At 45.7% G+C, this 23,057-nt stretch overlaps 1 protein-coding gene across 3 annotated transcripts in view; it reads left to right on the plus strand.

Moving 5' to 3' along the window:
• Positions 1 to 23,057, plus strand: part of REEP1 (receptor accessory protein 1) — a 93,373-nt gene that overhangs the window by 426 nt on the left and 69,890 nt on the right. The window lies entirely within an intron of this gene.

Genomic DNA, 23,057 nt, shown 5'->3' on the forward strand with positions numbered 1-23,057 from the left:
GCCCGGCCCGGGCGCGGGGACCGGCGGGTGGGGCGCGCGGGGCTCCGCCAGGGACCCGGCTCGCGTCTCGCCGCGCCCGGCCGCTTTGTTCCGCGGGTCGGTGGGCTTGGCCGAGGCCCCGAATGGGCGCGTCGCGGGGACACGCGTCCCTCTCCTGAGCGAGAAATGCCGGCGGGGTCGCCCGTCGCCGCGCCCCGCCGCCACGCTTTTGTCAGGTGAATGTGACAGAGCCCAGAAGAGCCTGGGGCGCTGCCTGGAGGGGTCGGCGCCGACAAGGGCGGAGAGCCGGGGGCGAGCTCCGAAGCGGGTTGAAATAATGCTCCTTTTAGGGTTCTCAAACTGACAGCGGCCAAGGCCAGTGGGACGGAAGAGGACATCTGTGAATCTTGGGGTAGCCACCTCGCGTCCCCTGGTCTGATTCCTTTGGCGGGGGGTTTGAAGGAGAGAGAGGGACAGGCATCTCCAGGAATTCACGGGGAATTTCCAAGTGACACACGGCCACCCCGATGGTGGCGATGACAGCTCCCAGGTCCTGCAGGAGAGCGCAGAGTCATCTGGGGTGAGGCCTGTGTGAAGTCATTGCGGGTGGGCGTGGGGGGGGCTGCGTTTTGCTCTGTCAACCCCAGAGCAGAGTAGACCTTTGAAGAGCTCCTTCCTCTGTGGATTTATTCTGCTTTAGAGGTAGACATGGCTAGCTCTTCCAGTTCCTCGTCTTCCCTCACCATTCTCGCCTGAGTGGGGACGGATTTGCCACCTGCTCGGGGAAGCTGGGGCCAAAATTGGCCTGGGGAGTAGGGCGGGGTGGTGCGACTCAGGCTTTTTCTTTGTCTGAGAAAGAGGGGCTCCCGACTCTGGTTGATGGTGCACCATCACTCCCCACGTTTTGAAACACCTCCCATCTCCTACCCTTCTTTCCTGATTTTCAAAGAAGCCATCAGGGGCAGCCTTCTGAAGTCATGCTCAGCATTGTCTCCTGGCCACCATTCTGGGCTTTCCTCCCAAAGCCAGTGTTTGTGCTTCTCAGCCCCCAAGTCATTCATTCCATGCGGGCTTCTCCACAGCTGTTGTCGCCTGCTGGGGGTTTGTGCTGTACCTAGAGGTGGCATGTTAAATATTTAGAAGATTTCTGCAGGCACAGCTGGCATGATAACCCAGGGAAGCTGCTGGCACGCCTTGCCCCACCTTGTGCCTGACCAAGGTCTGTGTTGCCTTCAGGGTGTTTTTTTTTTTTTTTCCTCCAGGATTAGTGCTGTGATCTTCAGATTTGCAAGTGGCTTCTGGTTGGGGGGGGGGGCTCAGGGTGGGGTCAGAGAGTTGAGCTGGCCAGGTTGGAGGACTCACTCTGTGGGTGCTACCAGGCTGGGGCTGGAACACTGGGGAGTGCCGGTTTCTGGTCTGGGGTCTGAGTGACCGTCTTTAATTTTATTAGCCCCCCCCCCCCCCGTATACTAGACAACTGAGGGGGGTGGAGAGGAGAGGCTTATATTTGGGTGGGGCCTCAGGAACTTGCTCTTACTTTCCAAAACAACCACACTTTCCCAAAGCGAAGCTTCAGAGAATTTAAATGACCGTGAGAACTGCCCCTCAGGCCAGCCCAGGACCCCCTGCTCCAGGGGAGAGTTTGTGGTGTTTAGGGTGTTACTGCCACTGTCAGCTCCAAAAGGTCAGAGATACAACCTGTTCCTTTAATCCCTCAGCCTCTGTAGAAACCGCACATGGAAGTGTCTGTTGTGAATTTAATAAGCAGTACCTGCTTCATGGAAATAATACCTGTTTGTTATAGGAAAATCAGAAAATATAGATAAATAGACTGAAAATTGCCCGCGTTATTACTGTCCAGAGATAGCTAGTGATAATTCTGAGAGGTACATTCTTCAAGATGTTTTTCCTTGTGCATTTATGCATGTATGTTTATATTTACCATTCAAGGAAATTATTGACTCAGCCCCAAATTCCACCTCTTCGCGTAAGAGTAGGCATACCATGTTTGGAGTCAGAAAACCCTTGAGTCAAATCCCAGTTGTGCCTCTTGCCAACAGATCCCAGTTCACAGCTCAGATCACAGGCGATCCCGCAAGCGCTGGTCAACCTCATGTTACTGTTGCAGGGATTCCAATGCCACGTGATATGTAAATTGCCAAGCACCACAGAGGCCATTAAATCAACAATAACTCCCCCCTTCTGTCCTCCGAGGGCGGGTGTCAGAGCTCTGGAAGGGGCTTTCAGACCTTATTCCTGCAGTTTTCAAACTGGCTTCCCTGAGGGCTACCGAGCATGGGTGGGTGGGCTCTGGGCTCCCAGCTTGGATTCCTTTGGTTTCTTTTATATCCTGGGATTCTAGATAAAATAAAATTTGGAAAATATATGGGTTTTACTGCGAATAAGAGCCACTGATCCAGTCCTCCCCTCATCTGTGAAACTGCACAGAAATGTGCTTTGCCCAAGGACACAAGGTGAGGGTGAGCTGGTGAGGGAAACAGGCTGAGGAATTTTGGGTCTGTGCCCTTTCCACGTCTGCTCATCCTTGACAGTTGTCCTAAGTTGGTCCCTTTCAAGCTTTCAAGACCTCTAGAGTGGAGTCCTATGATTTTGTCCACCCGCTCCTTTTTCCATAAGCAATTTTTTTAACATTTTTTAAATTGATTTGTAATCATTTTACAATGTGTCAAATTCCAGTGTACAGCACAATTTTTCAGTTATACATGAACATGTATATATTCATTGTCACATTTTTTTCTCTGTGAGCTACCGTAAGATCTTGTATATATTTCCCTGTGTCCCATAAACAATCTTTTGATGGTTTTGTAAGCCTCTGTCACATCAAAGAACACTTAAGGAAGACCTATCACTGTGTTCTGAGGATGGGGAGGGAGTGTCTTCCTTCCAACTGGAGGCATCAAGACAAGCGGACAGTGTCTGGGGACAGCCAGCTGTGTTTGTGGCTGTCTGTGTTGCCATGGGCTGTGAGCGTTTTAAGGGCAGTGGTGGTGACTTTTCCCCCCCTCCCACCTCTCGCCTCTTCCCAAGGCTCTTTTTTGAAGTTCCAGGCATCTCAAGCAGGGCACTCAGCAAAGGGTGGTTGTGTTGAATGAGATCAGAGGCCCTGGGATAAGAAGAGGAGCCCTTCAGCATTATCCCCTGGGCACGGAGGTCAGTGGGCATCAGGACAGGGTGAGCTCAGTGGGCAAAGCTCTTGGAATGAGAGCCAATTTGAGATGCTGCTTTCTTGTCAGCTGTCTTCCTCCTAGCTCCAGTGGCTCAGCTGAGGAAGAATTAAGGAGGAGATGATAATGCGGTAACAAGGTTGGCCTTGTTAAAACCTGGCTGATATCTGCATAGAACAGGGGAGCTCCTTTCGGACTGGCCTGCTTGCCTCCTTTAAAATATTTTGTTTTCTTTACAAACAACTCAAGGCCTAGGTGTGAAAAAATTTCAAACTGCCAAGAGTATGTTCATGTGCACTGGAGGGGGACACAGAGGTTGCTATGTGCCTCCTTGGGAGAATGCACTGTCTTGAAGCATTTATTCCAAGGAGCAGGTGTTGCCTCATTATCTCTGGACAGAATTTTGGCTGAGGCCCAGGGTGTTGGCTAAAGGGATCCAGACCTTCCCACCACTTCTGGGGTTAGTGGACCCAAATTCCAACTGACTGTAGGGAGAAAATGAGAGTCCCGATTCAACAAAAAATTGTAAATAATTGATGGCCATGCAGAAAAAAACCCCACTCTTCCACAATGTACATCTTTAAAAATGGTAGCTTTGAGAAAGTACAGTCTGAGGTTTAAAACAGAATCTTGGGTCGATAGCTGAAGATCTAGCTAAGTCTCAGGACTATAATGTGTGTGCCCTGGGTCAGGGCTGGATGTATAGAGGGGCCTGGAAGGAATGTGGGTTGTTCTCAAGATGTTCCTCAACTGTTACAACACAAATGGGAAAAAGAAAAAAGAGAAAGCCATAAACTCGCCTTTCTTTGGGGCTTACTTTTAAAAGGTGGACTGCAAAAAAAAAAAAAAAAGTGGACTACGGAAAAGAGATCCTTATAGGGAAGGGTTCAGGTTAGTGGAAGATTTCTTTCCTGGCACTGGGTGTGGTACCGGGTAGGAGCTAGGTGAATGTTGCAGTTGAATTGTAAGAAGGGAAGGATGTGGGGCTGGAAATCAGCAAACTTGGGTTCCAGTCGAAGCGCTGGTTTGACCCCCTACAGAGTCCTGGGGGCCACTGGTACTGCGCTGGGGCCCTGCTCCGGGTCTGTGAGACAAGAGTGTCAGCCAGCATCATCGTGGAGGTCTCAGTGGTTCCAAGAGCCAGTGCTCCTCTGAGCCCCTTCCTATCCCCTAATTGGCCCATGTGCACCATGTGTATTTGTGAACAGGGGGAGTGTCCTCCAGGAAGTGAAGAATATCAGCTTAGATTTTGCTGCTGTTCTGCTTCCCTGTTCTGTGTTTATTAATCCCTTCTGCCTGCTGGGAGGTAGCTTCGATGCATCTCTTCCTGCTGTGTCTTATTTGAAGGTTAGCTGACAAGTGAGGGTCTTACCTGGTTATTAATGGCTCAGTCCTCCCCTTCCTTCTGAAGCAAGCTATTCTCTTCGGAGTGTGTATTATTTGGGGGGAGGAAGAGCCCTGAGAAGAATGAGAAAAGGGGGAATCAGGCCCTTAGTAGCCACCTAGCTGCCATTTTGTATTGTGTATGTATGTCGTGCATGTGCGTGTGCGTGTGCATGTGTGTGTGTGTGTTTTCCAAAGGGTTAGAAAAGGCTAGGGGATGAGGAAGACTTGGCCATGCAGTAGTCACTGTACATGGCACCTTTGGAATTTTATTGCCACCAATGAGCCATGCACATGCCCAACCGGGTACCAGGATTCTTAATGTTTGTGGGAATTTTTCCAAGAACCAGCAAGAGTAAAGGGGTTTGCATTTGGGCCAGGAAGATATTTTCCTCTCACTTCGGGGCCTTGGGAAGGCCCTGCCGGGTTGCAGGATGGATGGTTACGTATGTATTGCTTGTTCTGAACTTTCAGATCTCGTCCTTCTTCACACAGAAGCACATTGTTTTCCCTTTGGGTCATTTGGGTCACACCCAGGAGCTTTCCTTTGATAATAGAGAAAAAGTAAAAGTAAAGGGCCAGCTATCTGGCACACAGGAGGAGTGCCTGCAGGAATCTGGACGGGTGATCTGGTATTACAGGCCCTCAAGCCTGGTGTGCACGCCTAGACCAGTGTGGCCCGTGGGTTTCATCTCTTATAATTGATAGGAGGCTGCCCGGGACCTGTCTTGAGATGGGATATGAAGCTGGTTGGACTCGGTGGGGAAGGAGTCCCATGAATGGTTTGTGCAGGGGAGACGGTAAAGGGGGCACATGTGTTGGCTCAGTATTTTGTCTCTCAAACTTAGCCTATTCCTGATCGGAGAGGTCTGTCCCACAGTCAGTTTTACACACTTCCCTAAATTAGTAAACGGACGGTGGCGTCCTTTACCTGAGCTGACATCCCCTGCTGACATCCTGCCCCGGCCAGGCTGCCAGTCACCTGGCAGTTCTAGGCCGTAGGCGCCTCCTTGCTGCCAGCATGGGGAGCGGTCCAGCCAGTGGCTCTCTAGTCTGCTCCTTTCCTCTGAGGATGCTCAAGAGGTGTACCACGTTTCTCCTTTTCCCTTTGGCTTTCGCCAGCTCACAGCTCAGTTACACTCTGCCTTGGCTTGTCTCATGTCCTTGTGCATTCGCATCCTTCCCACCTCCTTGTAGGGATCTATGGATGAGACTCTGGGCTTCGAAACACGTTTCCCATTCCCTTCTGGTAACGTACCCATCCTCCTTCCCTCCGCTCAGCCATGGAGATGGGTGGTCACTGAGACCTAGCTACGCATTTCCTTGGGCAGAGAGATTGGTCCAACAGTCGGTATGTGACCAAACTGAGCTGCTAGATCCTTCACCAGGGCTTCTTGGTTTGAAGCTGGGAGAGATTAGCCTTGCCTCTGGGACCCAGAGCTGGAAAGGTGTGAAGGTGGGGCTGCTGGTCCCTGCCTGGCACCTGCAGAAGCATGGAAGCCAAAGTGGCGAATTATGGCAAAGCAGAGGTGAACAGAGATGAGATACAGGCACAGAGAGCAGGAAGCTGGCACGGGAGTCTTGATTCTGGTTACTCAGGCCAGCTTCCTGCAGCTCTCCCTTTGATGCCTTGATCTGTCCTACATCCCAGGATGAAAGCCTCGAATAGTACTTGTATTAATCAAACATTGATTGTAGTGGTGAGGATGGACTGGGTTATGCTGCAGTAACAAGTCCCAAATCCCAGGGGCTGGAGACAACAAAGGTTTATTTCTTGCTTTATGCTGCCTGTTCCCTGTGGGTTGGCCGAGGCACTCTGCTCATTGTAATCACCGGAGGCTCAGGCTGACTCAGTCTCCTTTGTCTTGGGGCGTTGTCATTGCGGCACAAGGCACCAGGATTCACTGGAGTAGGGAAAGAAAAATGGAGAGTCATGCACTGGCTCTTAAGTGTCTCTAACCGGAAGTGACACGTGTCATGTCTGCTCACATCTCATTGGCCAAAGAAAATCATATACCATGCCCTCATTCAAGTGGGTGGAGGGTTACAGTCTTACTAACCATCTGTGAGCAGCCCAGTGACCAGCTTATGTGCTGAATGAATGAATCCTAACCAGCTTTGCAGACCTATAAATGTCCTTTTTTTACTAGAGTTGGTGAAAGATGGGATTTTTTTTTCTTCTTGCATTTGGAAGAGTCCTAATACACACCTTCACCTCTTCACATGAGAAAAATCTCTCTTTCTCCTTTTGACCTTTTTCCATGATGCCATTTGTGAGTTTAAAACGGAGGTCTTAATGTTGAGGAGAAATTAGCAGTTGTAGAGAGCTGATGCTGTTTTATGGCTAAAGACCTCGAAGGTGCCCTGTGATTGTCACTACACTCTCCATGCTGACCTCCATCTACCTTCCTCCATGAAACTTCACCGAAGAAAAATTTCTCTTCTTGGGTCCGCAGCGTGGCACTGCCGCTTTGCACCTTGCAGTGTGGCTTTGTGCATGCATTTACACACGAACACAACCCCGTCCCCCTGCTTAAGAACCACGTCTGTTTCTGTCTCCCTCTCAGCTCTTCATTTGTAGTAGGTGTCCAGTGAATGCGTGTTGGATCGTGAATGAGTCAGGGCCTCTCTACTCCCACGTGGTCTGTGCACCAGCACATCAGCATCACTGGGGGCTGGTTAGGAGTGTAGAATCCTGGGCCCCACCCAAGGCCTCATGAATCTGCATTTTTAACCAGATCCCTATGAAACCTGAGAAGTGCTGAGTCAAGGAGACGGGGTTTCATCATCTCGCCTGTGAAATGAAAAGAAATTGGCTTGCCTAAGTTTCCCACTGTTGACTGTAAATGGGGATTCACTCCCAAGTCATCCATTCTGCTAGACTGTAGTTCATCCCCTCTGGTGCGGAGAGGTCCGAACCCTGACTTTTTTATGAGTTCTGAAAGGCATAATTGGACTCCACCAACCCAGGGCTCAACTACACACCTTTTGCAGATGGGCTGCCTAATTGTGATCTGTGTAAAAGTTTGTTTTGCCATAATTGGGGTTTATAAACGGCCATGGCAATGCCTGTCAGACAGAATATTATGCCAGGCAGGTCCTGCTACTCGGAGGAGGGTGGGCTATAACCCCCCTGAGAAATTGGCGTGGTGAGACACAGTCAGCTGGTGCTGGGGGCACACAGTGGATTTATAGGAACACGAAAGGACTTTTCTCATGAGCACATGAGGTCAGGAACCGCTGGTCCCTGTATGTCCCCCTGAGGAAGTCACAGGATCCAGTGGGCTCTGTAAACGTTTCACGCCAGACCCTGTGTGCTGTGGAATCCAGTCTTGCCAGTGAGTCCCCTCAGCTCCACCTTTGAACTGCTCCCTGTCCAACCCACTCCCGTCTCCCCTGCCGCCACTCTGTTCCAACCCCAAATTGCTGCTTTCCTGGACCACTTCAAAGCTCTTCTAATTGTTTTCCTTGCTTCTGTTCCTGTCTCTCCAGAGATTTGCTTAACACGTAAGCTAGGTCTTAGCTTTCCTCCGCTATTTAAAACCGTCTAAAGATCTCCTGTCACACTGAGGATAAGATTCAGACTCATTCTCGACAAGACTCAGCAAGGCCTGGCCTCTGCCCACCACCCTGACCCCACCTTGTTCTGCGCCCCCTCCCTCACTCAGCCCCCCCATCCTCACTTGTCCCGCCTAGGGGCCTTTGAGCTTGCTCTTCCCTCTGCCCTGAACACCCTGCCGCGGATGGTCCATGGTCCTTTCCCCCTTTCCGCTGAGGTCGCTGCTTACATGCCACCGATTCGAGAGAAGCCTCTTCAGACCACCTTCTCCAAGATATGCCCCATCTACACCTCTGTCCTCTTGTCCCTCCCTGAAACCTTGCTTTTAGTTCTTTTGTTTGCTTGTTCCTGGTCTATCTCTCCACTAGGATTTGATCTCCATGACTTTTGAGACTTTTGTTTTGTTCACGTCTGTTTTCCCAGTGCCTAGAGCAGTTCTAAGCGCATAGTAGGTGTTTAAAAAATACACAAATGATGACTTTCTTTTCCCTCTGGGGTTAGATCCTTTTTAAACACCTGGGTTTGTAGAACCTTGATTTGTGATCAAGGCAAGTCATTTAACCTCTCTAAGTCTCTGTTTGCTTATCTGTAAAATGAAATATCTGATTTCTATTTCTGGCAGTATGGCAAACTGTATAGTCTGAAACCCCTCCCATAATAAAACTGAATTAAACATTTTTCTGAAAGTCGCAGATGGAATATAACAGTGAACTCCTTAAAAGCATAGCAGAGCTTTTAAGTAAGTAAGGGAATTCACCAGGAGGCAAAACAGAGAGGGAATCATTTTGCAAGGGTGTAAACTTGCCCGTTTGCTGTGGCAGCTGCACGGCACACTACCCTGAAATTTAGCTTAAATCAGCAGCCATGTTGTTATCATCTCCCCTGGCTCTGCAGTCAGGAATCTGGCCAGGACACAGGACGCAAAACTTGCTTCTGCTCTGTGATGTCTGGGTCTCAACCGGGATGATGCGGATAGCAGTGGCAGACTGGACATCTGTCTCCCTTCATGTGCTCCATGGCTTCTCCGCCTGGTTTTTCTGTGTGACTTCTCCAGCATGGCCGCCTCAGGGTGGTCAGGTTTCTTACACGTAGCTCAGGGCTGCAAGAGCGAGTGTCCGAGACGTATCCGGAGAAACTGTTAAGACTTTTTATGAGTTGGTCTCAGAAGTCTCGAGATGACACTTATGACACTTCGGCTGCCTTCTATTGGCCAAACAAGGCACGAAGGCCGTCTTAGATTTGGAGAGAGGGAGATTAGATTCTACCTCTCCACGGGAGGGGTAGCAAATAATCTGCAACCATCTTTAAAATACCACGCTGGAGGACTGGCCTGACTTGGCTTTACTATCTGAGTAAAGAATAGAGGGGCCTCGGGTCTGGGGATGTACTAGAGCTGAATGTCTGCGTAACACTGAGACATGAAGGGCCGTTCTGCTGTGCTGTCCTGAGTAGAACACAAGCCCAGGGAGCTTGGCTGTCTTGCTCTGGGTTCTCGGTGGAGGGAAAATCTCCCTTGGGAATTTGAAAGCGTCCATTGACCGGTCCTCCTGTGGATTTGGGGTTTGAATGGACACATTGTACAGATACCCTCCGCTGATTAACATAAACTTTGGTCCTGGGCCAGAGTTACTCCTGCGGGATCTGACAGAAATTAATCCAGTCTCTCTGAGAGCACTCAATGCACATCATACAGAATTAGCCTCAAAGCGCATGAATCCATACTCCGAAGTTACAAAACACGTGAAGTAACAATCCCCCTTGCACCCTGAGCAGGAGTTTGCAAACATCCTAAGGCAGAATTAGCCCTCCAGAAATAAATAGGTAAATAACATCCATATATTAATTATATATATTATTTATATAAAATAACTATTACTGAGACATCTTAGAATAAGTCTTTCTAAAGTGAAAAAATAAAGAGTTGAAAAATACAAGAAGACAGCAGATCTTGGGGTGGAACAGGAAAGGAATAGGCCCACGAGAAAAGAAGCAATTCTACAAGTTAAAAATCAGGTATTGAAACAACACACTGGATAGTTTAAAATGCTGAGGGATTGAACACCAAGGGGGTGATGTTTCCACACTGCCTGGTGGGGCCTGAGGGCTCTTAGTGATTTCACACTCTTGTTTGACAGACAAGGAATCTGAGACCTGAGGGGGCGAGTCTTCATTAAGGTCGGTAGCCTGATTGGCGAGGTCATGATTTGAGTCTCCAATTCCAGAAAGTGTTTTGGACCAGAAGAAGGAGGAGGTTCGTTTTATATGGTTAGAGGGTTGAGCTGGGACCCGTGGGTGATTAGGAGACACATTTTTGTCTTGATAGAAGGAAAAGGTTTTCAGTAACTGGTGTTGAAGTGAGGCAATGAGCTCCTGGCTTCCAACCGTAAGGCCCTTCAACTCTCAAACTATAATTTTATCCTTTTCTCTTATTATAGTGGAGGAAGAGAGGTAAGAGTTGTTGGAAAGATTCTCTTTCAGTGGGTAGGCCTTCTGTCCTTGTTTGAGATTGACTGATTCATTGCTTGATTGATTCATTCATTGGTGCTCCTCCCATTCATTGACCATTTGCTTTGTGCGAAGCACTATCCTGGGCACCAGGGATAGAAAGAGGAAATGAATTCCCGTTGCATCTTTGAGAAGTTTCTGAGGTCACGTAGCCAATCAGTGGAAAACTTGGACTTGATTTCCAGTGTCCTTCCTGCCTGGCCAGCATTCTTTCCGTTGGGTTGGTTATTTTGTGGGTGGGTGTGAACGACTTTCCTGGCTTTGGTTGGAAATTGTAGGGAGGAGCCCTTTCACGGGGGAAGTGGTGCATCTGATATGTGAAGGGAGATTAAACCACTGCTGCCTCTCTCTGCCTGGGGAACACTGTGGCAGCCAGTGTTGAGAGAGAAGAGGTGGCAGAGGGGAGGGTGTGCTGAATACTTACAATCTGGGACAAAGAAATAGGTAAAGTTGAGCATCCTTGCCCACTGTATTCGTCTACTATTGCTGCTGTAAGAGATAACCACAAATTTACTGGCTTAAAACAACAGAAATTCAGTTCTTTCATTTCTGGAGGCCTGAAGTCTGAAATGAGTGTTTTGGGGCTAACATCAAGGTGTTGGCAGAAATGCTTCCTTCTGGAAGTTTAATGGGAGAATCCATGTTTTGCTTTTTCCAGCATCTAGTGGCTGTTGGCATTCCTTGGCCTGTGGCCACGTCGCTCCAGTCTGTGCTTCTGTAGTCACCTTGCCTCCTCTCTGTCTTCATATCTTCCTCCACCTCTCTTAGAAGGACATTTGTGATTACATTGAGGGTCCACCTTAATGATCCAGGATAATCTCCTCGTCTCAAAAGCCTTAACTTCATCACTTCTGCAAAGTCTCTTTTGCTATATAAGGTAACATTCGTAGGCTCTGGGGATTAGAACCTTCATATCTTTGGGCACCACTATTCAACCTACCAAAACCCTGGCTGCTGGCCCTGCTGCCACCAAGGGAAGGGAGTCCATCTAAGAATAGCCTAAAGAAAGAACACCATGCAGGGAGGGTGTAGCTCAAGTGGCAGAGCACATGCTTAGCATGTACAAGGTCCTGGGTTCAATCCCCTGTACTTCCTCTAACGATAAATAAGCCTAATTATCTCCCCCCTGCCAAAATAAAGGTCATACAATAATAAATAAATTAAATATTTTAAAAAAATAAAGAACTCTGATGTTTCTACATCTTCTTTTGTCTCCATTTTCAGACTCTCCTTGATTTGCAAAAATTAATTATGAAGTCAATAGAAAAGATTACAAAGAAATGGTTAGGGTATAATGGATGCAATGAATACACCTTGACTCACTACCCAGTTTAAGAAATAGGACATTGCCTTCATTGTGTCCATGTACCACTGTCTATAGACATTTGGATTCTTTCTAGATTTTTGTTTCTCTCTTTTTCTCTTGAAAAGACTTCTGCAGTGAACACTCTTACGTGTGTTTGCTGGTGCTCCCATGCACAAATTTCTTTGGGAATGGAATGGCTGAGGCAGGAGTGCACGCATCTTTCACTTACCCAAATAACATAAACTAAGTTTCGTGGACGTGGAGGATGGTTGCTGGGCTCTTTATTCTGTTCCGTTAATCAACTCGTCTGACTCTGCATTGGGGCCACACTGTCTTAATTACCATAACTTTCATGAAAATTGTTGATATCTGGCCCGGCAGTTCCCCTCCACATTTTGCTCTTCGTAAGTTGTTTTCCAAAATGGTTTTTCTTCTGCGAAATATGCAATTTCAGTTGTACCGAATCTTTACTATCACTTGCTATTGTCACACTTTAGAATTTTTGCCAGTCTGCTGGTTAGCAAAGTGGAATCTCATTATGGTTTAAATTTGCATTTCCCTGAATACTAATGAGACTGAGCATCCTTTCATATGTTTATCGCCCATTCATGTTCTGTCTCCTGTGAAGAGCCCGGTCAAGTCTTGCCAATTTTTCTCTTGTCCTTAACGTACTGATGTGCAGGAGTTCTTTAAATATTTTAGGTGCTGGTCCTGTGTCACTTAGTGTTTCACACTTTTCTCCCAGTCCCTGGTTTATTTTTTCACTTTCTTTATGGTGTGTTTTGATAACCAGAAGTTCTTAATATTAGTGCAATGGCTTTATCTTTTTTTTTCATTTTATAGTTTGTACTTTTTGTGTCCTGGGAAAACCTTACCTACCTGAAATCGTGAAGCTATTCTCCCATACTGTTCCTAGCTGGCAGTTTTAAAGTTTTGTTATTCACCTTTAATTTCTTAATCCATCTTGAGATGACTTCTGTATATGATGTGAAGTAGGACTCCGGAATTTTTCCCAGAAGGAAAACCAATTGTCCTAGCACTGTTTATTATATAGAGTTCATCCTTTCTCTTTAGATCCGCAGTGTTCAGTCATAAATAAATTTCCATGGATGTGTAATTCTGTGTCTGGGCTCTTTATTCGGTTCCATTGATCTGTTTGGCCCTGAACCAGTGCCACTGCTTTAATTACCATAACTTTATGAAAATTCTTGGTATCTGGCCTGGCAGGGGCCCCCACTTTCAAAAGTGCCTGAACGCTTTCCTCTTCCATATGCATAATAAGAATTATCTTAGAATTATGTATTACAACACAGCCACACACACATGGACTTACTCACTCAAAAATCTGTTGGGAGTTTAATTGGAATAACATTGATGTTCTTAAGATACCGAGTGTTCCAATCCATAAACATGGTATTTATCTATTTATTTCAGTCTTCTTTAATGATTTTCAATATTTTCAAATTATTTTAATTTTTTAAATTTTTTAATTATTATTCAATTATTTTCAAATTTCAAAATTATTCAAATAATTTTATAATTTTTACCGTAAGTGTCTTGTGCATCGTTTGTTAGATTTATTCCCAGTTACTTGATATTTGTTGATGCCAGTATGTTTGGCATCTTATTAAAATTTTCATCTTCCGACTATTAGAAGAATGCATCCTTGCTAAACGGTAGATTCTTTTGGGTTTCCCAGAAAAGTAGTCACGCCATCTGAGAATAGCATAATGTTGTGTCTTTTCAATAATTATTCCTTGTTTCCCCTTCCCCTGACTGTCCTGGTTAATATTCTAGTGCAAGATGACTAAAAGTGGGGGAGGCAGGCCTTCTTGTCTTGTTTCTGATTTCGAAAAGAAAGCTTCAGCATTTTTCCATAAAGTATTGTACTTGCTATAGGGGTTTCAGAAATACAATTTATCATTGTAAGTTTTCTTCTTGTTCTCGTTTGCTGAGAGTTTTTATAATAGATGATATTGTATTTTATCTAATGCTTCCATTGAGATGATAATGTATTTGGTGGGGGGCTTTTAATCTGGTGAGTGGCAAATTGTATTAGTTTTGCCATTAACCAACTTTGCCTTCCTGGATAAACCCAATTTGGTTATAAAGTTGTTTTTTCTTTTCTTTTCTTTTTTTTTTTTAACATTTTTTATTGATGTATAATAATTTTACAGTGTTGTGTCAAATTCCAGTGTAGAGCACAATTTTTCAGTCATACATGAACATATATATATTCATTGTCGCATTTTTTTTCTCTGTGAGCTACCATAAGATCTTGTATATATTTCCCTGTGCTGTACAGTATAATCCCATCCATCTATTCTACATTTTGAACTCCCAGTCTATCCCTTCCCACCCCCTGCCCCCTTGGCAACCACAAGTTTGTGTTCTGTGTCTATGAGTCTGTTTCTGTTTTGTATTTATGTTTTGTTTGTTTTTTGTTTGTTTGTTTGTTTTTGTTTTTTTAGATTCCACATATGAGTGATCTCATATGGTATTTTTCTTTCTTTTTCTGGCTTACTTCACTTAGAATGACATTCTCCAGGAGCATCCATGTTGCTGCAAATGGCGTTATGTTGTCATTTTTATGGCTGCGTAGTATTCCATTGTATAAATATACCACCTCTTCTTCATCCAGTCACCTGTTGATGGACATTTAGGCTGTTTCCATGTCTTGGCTATTGTAAATAGTGCAATATGAACATTGGGGTTCAGGTGTCATTTTGGAGTAGGGTTCCTTCTGGACATATGCCCAGGAGCGGGATTTTTTTTCTTTTTTGTTATTAGAACAATCCTAAATTCAATTTGTTAATATTTAGTTTAGTTGTTTTTAAAACTGTGTTTGTGAGTGATGTTAGTTGTGTTATCTTGTCTGGTTTTGGTATCAAGATTATGCTAGATTCATAAACCAAGTTGAGGGCAGGCGTATCCTTGTTTTATACCCTGGCATAATTTGTGTAAGACTGCATTTCTTTCTTGTGTGTAAAATAGATGAACTGGCCAGTAAAATGATCAGGGCCAGGTGTTTTTTCCGTGGGAAACATTCAAACTATTAGTTCGATTTCTTTAATGGTTATAGATTTTTCTCTATTTTCTTGAGTCAGTATTAGTTCAGGAGTTCATTCATTTTAATAACGTTTCAAAATTATTATTATTATTCATTTTTCAAAATTATCACTAGTTAACAACATTGGTTCTGCACCCCATTCCTTTTTTCCTGTCCTTCCAACACTCTCTTTAGAGATATGTTAGATGTTCTTACTCTGTCTTCCATGTCTCTTCACTTCTTATTTCTCACTCCTTTTTTTGTCTCTGCTGCTTTATGGATAATTTCCTTCATATCTGTCTCCTTAGCAATCTCTAGTCAACTGCTGAACATATTCATTGGTTTTAAAATTTCAATTATTCTATTTTAGAAATTCTATTTGATTCTGTTTCAAAACTGTTTGGTCATATTTTATGGTCCCTCTTTCTTCCACATATTTTAAATTCACTTTTCTCCCTTCAAATGTATTAAACGTTTATATTCTGAGTCCGATCATTCTAGCATCTAGACTCTTCTTGAAGGTCTAAATCAACTGTCTCTTTTTCTGTTGGCTCTCAATCTTAGAACAGTGTATATTTTCCAATTTTTTAAATTTTAATTTATTCATTCACTGTGAGCTTGTATTCTTTAGGACTTTATCTGTAGGAATTATTTGCAGCCTGGGTGAAAGGTAGGTTCCTCTAGAGACTTACATTGCTTCTGCTGGGTGTCTGGGAATACTACTACTGTTAGTCCACTAGAAAATAAATTCTTGAATTTTTTTATCTAGCCATTCGGGTGGATAAGTTTGGGGGCAGGCTAGTGGTTACATCTTCTCCAGGGAAATACTAGTTTCTCTCTGCCTGTGGTCATGGCTAAAGAATTAGGCGTTTTTCTTTCCTGTTTCTTCAGGCTTGGCATCAGGCTTAATTCTACTTCACTTTTTACTTACGGTATGTGTCTTGGGGGTCTGTACAAGTTTCCTAGGGTGCTATGGACCAGAGGACTACAAACTGGATAGGTAAAACAACAGAAATTTATTTCTCACAATTTTAGAGGCTAGAAGTGTGAAATTAGTACGTTGGCAGGGCCATGCTCTCACTGGATGCTTATGGGAGAATACATCCCATGGCTTTCTCTTAGCATCTGATGGTCATCTGCAGTCCTTGGCTTATGGATACATCATCATTCCAACCTCTGCCCCCCTTGTCACATGACTCTCCCCATGTCTGTGATTCTTTTTCTCCTCTTTTAAGGACATTGGTCATAATTGGATTAGGGCCTAGCATAATGACCTCTTGCCTTGATTACATCAACAAAGACCCTATTTCCAAATAAGGTCACATTTACAGGTGGGGGTGGGTGGAAGTGGTTAGGTCACTGTAGCTTCTTGAAGGACACAGTTCAGTCCACTGCAGGATTCAAGCTTTAGAGAGAGGATGCCCTGTGCTGGTGTTACAGTGCGGTCTGAGGAACCCCAGCATCACCTCACCTGGGAGTTTGTTAGAACTGTAAATTTTCAGGTCCCCCAGACTTTCTGAATGAGAATACCTGAGGATGGGGCCCAGGAACCTGTGTGTTACTAACTTCTCCAGGCTTTCTCAGACAGGCTGAAGTTCCAGTAGGATTGCCCAAGACTTTGTCTCCTATACTTAACACTCTGTCCAGCCTTGTCTGAAGTTCATTGCTTGTGTTCAGCAAGTGCCCTTAATTTACCTTTCTGGGGCCCAACTTTGACTTGGTTTTTGGCCTGAAAGATATCCTTACATTGATATACAGTATCAGTAGGTTTTAAAAGTTTCTTTAAATTGATTCCTTTTTCTGTTTCAAAAACTTTTGAAACCCACAGAAAAGTTGAAAGAAAAGTACAGTGAGTACCTGTATTTCTCTTGCTTTGGCGTACCCACTCCATCTCTTTCTCCATAAAAACACACGTTCCCTCTTGGTTAACCATCTGAAAGTAAGCTGCAGACCTCATGTCCCTTCACCCCTAATATTTAATTAATGTCACTCAAGGGCAAGATTTCTCTCCTACATCAGTGGTTCTCAAACTTGTTCATTTCAGGGACTCCTTTATATGCAGAAAAATTAAGAATCCCAAAGAACTTCAGTTTATGGGGCTCACATCTTTCAGTACTTACTATATTAAAAGTTAAGCTGGAGACATTTTGACATATGTATTAATTAATTATAAAATAACAATAAAAACCCATTACACGTTAAAATAAATAATATATGTTTTTACTGAAAAAGAATTACATTTTCCAGAACACGAAAAACAATGGCAAGAGAAGGCATTGTACATTTTTGTAGGTCTTTTTCACATCAGGTTTAATTGCAATGTGGAATCTGAAACCTTATTAATAAAGGTTGATCTGTCTTACACTTTGAATGAGTCTTTTATCCATGTGTTATTTGTAACATTACATATTGATTATTTGGAAACTCCTGATTCCCCAAGTTAAATGCATATGTTCTGAATGTTGACACATTTCATTATACAATATCCCAAAATCACATTCATTAATATCATCATCAATCTCATCAGAAAAGTCTTTAAGTGTTGGGGCACTGTCAAGTTCATGGTAGCGGACACAGATTTTTCCAAAATTCTAATTTTTGTTTGAAATCTCAAATTTTATCATTGGCAACAAACACTGTTTGTTTTTCGTGAAGTAATGGGCTCATTTCATTCATTTCCTAAAAGATGCTTGCCAGATGTGCACTGAATGACCATAGTTTGTCAGTCATTCAAGTAACAATAGTGTTCTCTGAAAAATAGTGGATGATCAGCACACAGCACATCAAGACAATCCTCATACTTTGGTACATGGCAGTACTTAATGTGTACGGCCTATCGCATCACCAAATATTAAAAACACCTGTACTCCAGGGTCGTGCTTTAATAAAATTGATGGTTTCTACTGCATGATCAGTGACATTCTTAAATGAAGCAAGCATCATTTCCCTACTGCATCATGGTGAGGAATACAGTGACTGCTTTTGGCTTGATTCGTGCAAAGGCAGCAGTTTTACCCTTTATTGTTTTTGCATTGTCAGTGCAAAGTCTACACAGTGAAAGAGGCAGATGTCCTAGTATTATTATTAAAGTTGTTTTGCTTTCATGAACCCTCTGACAGGGTCCCAGGAATCCCCAGAAAGGGTTTTGGGGTCTCCCAGGAGTCTGTGGATCTTGCTTGAGAACCATTCACTGTTCTGTACAATTAATACTTCTTACCACCCCTAAGGAAATCCATTCTCAGGGGAAGGTATAGCTCAGTGGTAGAGAGGGTGCTTAGCAAGCGTGAGGTCCTGGGTTCAATCCCCGGTACCACCACTTAAAATAAATAAATAAATAACCCTAATTATGTTCCCCCTCAAAAAAAAAATCCATTCTCATTCCGCAACTTCATCCAATATGTGGTTTGTACTCAAATTAATCCCAATTTTTAAAAATCCTTTATTTGCTTTTTCTTGTTTCTGTTTGGATCCAATTAAAGTTCACTCTTTGAACTTGGCTGTTGCATCTTTTTGGACAACCTAGAAGTGTCTCCCCTCCCCCTACTTTATAAAGACTCTAGGCCGGCTGAGAGGTAGAACGTGAGGTCAGACTTGACCTCACGATTAGCCTCAGGTCAGACACTGTGTAGATGATGGGGTGCACCTCCCACTGCCTTCTGTCAAGAGGACAGAATGCCAGGCTGTCCTATAATGGGTGATACCAAACTGGACCACTTGGTTAAAAAATTGGCAGTTTGTTTAAATTCAGAATTTGCAGTTGTTTTCAGTTGGAGGTAAATCAGAGTGTCTTGTCTGATACTATTGGAAATGATGGTCTCCTTTTGCTTCTTCATTTTTGAGGTTCAAAGGTGTACTAGTTAGAACTCTTTTGGTTCCAAGAAAAAACAAAATGCAACTCATGCTGGCTCTTGTAACTTAAAAGTCTAGAATGGAAGTAACTTCAGGTGAGGCTTGATCCAGCAGCCCAGGAGCAGCACCAGAGCAGCAGGTTCTCTTAGACTCTCCCCTGCACCCTTGTCGACACAAGATAGTTGCCAGCAGCTCCTAGGAGGGTTGAATGTCTCATTGGTGTCCAGCAGGAAGAGGACATCTCTTCAAAAAAAGAGCATCCTCCCTGGGACACAAGGAGGCTTCTTCCCCAAAAGCTCCAAGCAAGCATCTTGCTCTCCTGATTTTGATCACACATCTGTCCCTGAGCCAATCTCTGTGGCAGGGGGCTGGAAAGTGTGGATGACTCACACTAGCCAAGACTTGCCCTGAATCTGGGAATATGGTCAGCTTCTCTGGAGTATAGGGGCTGCATGGGGTGGGGAGACGACCCAGAGAGCATCTGCATCCTGTAGCAAGACAAAGGCAAATGTCCACCAAGGTTAGTGTCCACCATAATGTAAAGCACTTGGCTGAGCACCTGCTTTGGGCGGATATCATGTCATGCCATCCTTTCTTCATTCAGCAAGTTTACTAAGTCACTTTGTATTTAGTGAGATGCTACTGTGGGCTGAGTACTGGGCCACCATGGAGGGGAAAAAAGAGTCCTCTCCATCACGGCACTTCTCATTTAAGGCTCTGTCATGCTATGAATACAGCAGTCGTACAAGGTGGGCATTACTACTTCTTTCTCAAGTGATAAACCTGAAGCCCTGAGCTAGCCTGCCCCAGGTTTCCCAGAAAGTTACTGGTGGAACTGGATCCAGAGAAATACTGTGCGGCCAGCAGTACCACCTGGCCCAGGATTGGGTGGGACTAGCAGGTGTAGATTCTGGTCCCAGCTCTACCTCTGAGGGGCTGTGTGACCTTGGGCTTCTCTCTCAAGAGCTCTTCTTCCTCTTTGTAAACTAGAGTGGGATCGGGCTGAACCTCCTGGCCTGCAGCTTCCCTGGTTGTTCACACCATCCCCCCGCCTGCATCTCTTAGAGGTACCACCTTCTCTGAGCAAGGCAGACCTTCTCACAGTATCTCAGCCTCTCTCCAGAGCCGCAGGGGCCCAGCAGGGTCCTTGATAGTTACAGTGACGAGCCGTTGAGGACAAGAGACCAAGGAGGGAAAAGGGAGGACCCTCAGAAACTGCCTCCGCTCACACATACCAGGGGGAGGAAAGAGAAGGTGAGGAGTGCAGGATTGGCTGGTAAGTTGCTAGTGTGGCTTCTGCCCACCCAGACCCAAGAGTATCAGTTTGAGAGGCTGTTGGATATGCTCTCGTCCATCTTCCCTTGTAACGGTTTGGCCCAGTTGCTGGGCTTCCTGTCCTGGCCGGCTCAGCCCCACCCACCTACTCACCCGACCTGTGCTTGCTTCATCTCAGGAGAGGCTGGATCCAAACTCTGAGGTCAGTCTGGGCCAGCCCAGCCCTGCGGCATTTTCCCGGGTGTGACTGGGGCTCAGTGCTTCCCCGGAGGCAGCTCATCCAGCTTAACGAGGCTCTGGGCAAGGCGGCCTTTCCCTACGGGGCATGGGCACGCTCCCCGACTGGCAGGCTGGTGGCAGGATGAGGTCAGCTGTGGTTGCGGCATGCCTGGCATCAGGAGCCATGGGGCTGGGTGAAGTCACGCGGAGCGGGAGCTCTGATCCCGGGAGAGTTTGGAGACAGCTTCCTGGGTCGGTGGCCGTGGTACCGCTCACCCTGGGTCAGCCCTTCCTTTACAAGTGTGCTGCTTGACGGTCTGCAGACTGCTTTCATCTCTCTTGTTGGTTACAGGCTCACAAACACGGTGGCCTCCAGGCTGAGGTCAGCTTGCACATGCTTATTTGCCTTGTGGAATTTTAGATTTGAATCAGTTACCTCATTTCAAATTAAGAGGTGTGACACTCACACCCAGATTTCTGTCTTCTCTTGAAGAGTCAGCATATCTGGCACCCCAGCCCGGTTCCCGCAGGGCGGCAGCCGCTGAGCGGAGCGGTGGCTGCCCATGGGACATGTGCTCCTGGGTCTGCTCACTGCCGCCCTCCCTCCACCCCCGACTCAGTTACTGCAGGCTGCTGGAGGTTACCGTTTCTCATCTTACACCTGCTGGTTTCCATCACCAGCCTGATGCTGTATTTCCAGAGCAACCTGGAGAGGCGGACATTAATATCCTTGTTTTGCCAGTGAGGTAACCAAGGCCCGATCTGGGTTCAGCGTTTGATGTCGGAGAGTGGTCGTGGTCCAGCTCAGTCATGGCTCTGCCACTTAATAGTTTTGTGATCTTGGATGAGTCACTTTCCCTGCCTGGGGCCCAGCCTCCCCATTCATAAAAATCAAGTGGGGGGTGGGTAGCTAAATGCTCACAGGGGTCCCGCTGACATCTGTCATCTGAGTACTCATTGACAGTGTGCTAGGTGCTGGAGGGACTCAGATCTGCCCCTGTTCCCCAGTCCTAAAGGCAAAACTTAGGTTCATTTTACTATAATACAAATAAGTCTTTTATTAACACATATTAATACTCTGTGTCACATACAGTGTTGGCAGTGTGCATAATTGTTTCACTTAATCCTGACAGTAGTCCAGTGAGATAGGTAGTTAGTATTATTTCCATTTTACAGATGACCAATCTGAGGTTTAGAAAGGTTAAGGAATTTGCCCAGTTCTTTTTTTTTTAATTAAAGTACAGTCGGTTACAAATGTGTCAATTTCTGGTGTGTAGCACAATGTCCCAGTCATGCATATGCATACATATATTCTGTCCAGTTCTTAACTGTTAGATCCATTGGATCTGTCTGACTTCACAGCCTTTGCTTTGTCTTTGCCTGAGTGTCACTGCATCCCCTGTGTCCAGAAAGGAACCTTAGTAGTGGAAGGCAGTGAGAGAGGAAGGGTGTAGTGCTTCTGCAGGTGGTAAGACTCACGGAGATTCTGAAGTGCCGTGGGCTGGACTGGCTGGTCCCTGCAGGAATGAGTGGTCTTCCAAATGCAGTCTGGATTCCCTTCTGCAGGGAGGGAGGCACGTTCCAGGCGGTACGCCGTTAGGTTTAGGGATGAGAATGTGCCAGTTGTGTTTGAAGGAACAGACTGGTTTGAGTTGAGAATTCATGTAGTGATGTCTCGGGAGTTCAGAGAGGAAAGGTAGGTTTGTGGTCAAAGTACAGGACTCTGCTTTCAGGCAGGAGTGGACGAGGGAAGGTTTTTTATAAGAGGGAGTGAAAACAGTTATATCGATGTCAAGTTTGGAGCAACAAGGGTTGAATCAGAGTCTTGGCAGTGGGAGTGGAAAGAGAGGACTGAATTGGTAAATCAGTGGAACAGAAATTGACAAGACCTTGAACCCAACATGTGTAGCATCAGAAGGAATTTTGGAAGTCTAGCTCTGTCTTGTCCTGACATGGGGACTCCTCCTTTGGTGACGTCTGTGACCGCAGTGCATTGAGTCATTTCCAGTGCAGGATAAGGGAACAGTTTCTTACATGTCTGTTAGGTTCTAAAACCAGCACATAAGGATGAGAGTCACTTAGTGTCTGCACTGACGCGAATAGTGTCACCCCAGAGGTCGTGTCCACCCAAGACCTCAGAATGTGACCGTTTTGGACTAGAGTCTTTGCAAATGTAATCAGGTTAGGATGAGTCCACGCTGGATTGTGGTTTGGCTCCAGTCCAGTGACCGGTGTCCTTATAAAAATGAGGGCATTTGGATGCAGACTGAGACATGCAGGGAGAATACCATGTGACAGCTGAGGCATTTGGCGTGATGCCTCCACGGTCCAAGGAGCACCAAAAGTTGCTGGCAACCACTATAAACTGGGAAAGGCAAGAAAAGATCCTGTCTGTGAGCCTTTGGAAGCAGTAGGGCCCTGCTGATGCCTTGAGTTCAGGCTTCTAGCCACCAGAACTGTGACAGAATACATTTCTGTTGTTTTAAGCCATCAAGTTGATGGTGCTTTGGTACAGCAGCTGAGCCCATCACCATGGAAACCCAGAGTCCCCTGCTGGCCTCCCTGTCCTAAGAGGACTCAAGGGCTTCCCAGCACGATTGTCCTTAGAGGACCTGTGCAGGCTCCCAGGGCTTGTCTCCTTCCTTCCGAGTGCTCACCATCTTTTCAGTCATCCATCCATTCTAGAACTTCCCACTGATGTTCAGGGCCCTCCATAATATACTCCTAAATGACCTTGCTTTTCACTGT

Source organism: Vicugna pacos, chromosome 28 (assembly GCF_048564905.1).
Source record: "Vicugna pacos chromosome 28, VicPac4, whole genome shotgun sequence".
Classification (NCBI taxonomy): domain Eukaryota; kingdom Metazoa; phylum Chordata; class Mammalia; order Artiodactyla; family Camelidae; genus Vicugna; species Vicugna pacos.